Source organism: Anneissia japonica, unplaced genomic scaffold (genome assembly GCF_011630105.1).
Source record: "Anneissia japonica isolate Jap-2015-1 unplaced genomic scaffold, ASM1163010v1 scaffold1203_len951721_cov167, whole genome shotgun sequence".
NCBI classification, from domain to species: domain Eukaryota; kingdom Metazoa; phylum Echinodermata; class Crinoidea; order Comatulida; family Comatulidae; genus Anneissia; species Anneissia japonica.
In genome coordinates, this window is record NW_022722325.1 from 89,870 (window position 1) to 90,609 (window position 740).

Sequence of the window (740 nt, forward strand, 5' to 3'; positions counted from 1 at the left end):
TCTCTTATCTAAACTACACAAACTCTCTGTTAACCCTTTTTTAATTCTCTGGATTAAACATTTTCTTTCCAATAGACCTCAGCAAGTTAAAATCAATCAACATATATCATCTGTTCTTTATAATAACACAGGCTCCCCTCAAGGGTGTGTCATTTCGCCATTGCTGTACATCCTCTATACCAATGATTGTTGCCCTGTGTCTGAATCCTGCATGGCGGTCAAGTACGCAGATGACACTGCGCTTGTTGGCCTGATCAGTGACAATAGTTCACTTAATGTTTATTATAATGAAGTCTCTAGATTAACCAATTGGTGCAAGGAACATTATCTTACATTAAATACAAAGAAAACTTGTGAAATGATTATCGACTTTAGGAAAAATAAAATGCACTAGAATCTCAAAATAGGTGATGATGTCATAGCTGTTGTATCGGAATTTAAATACTTGGGTACCACAATAGATGATCAACTTAAATGGAACAGTAATACACTTAAGCTATACAAGAAAGGGCAAAAACGCTTACATATGATGCGTCAATTAAGTAAATTTAAAATTGACACCAAAATTCTCGAATTGTTTTATACTTCAATGATACCCAGTATAATTTATTCCTGTTTGATCGTCTGGGGTGGTAATCTTAGTACTAAAGACCAAAGTCTTCTTGGTAGAATCACACGTAGAGCAAGTAAGATTGCTTCAACAAATTTTTGTGATATTAAATATAAATATGAAATTGCTG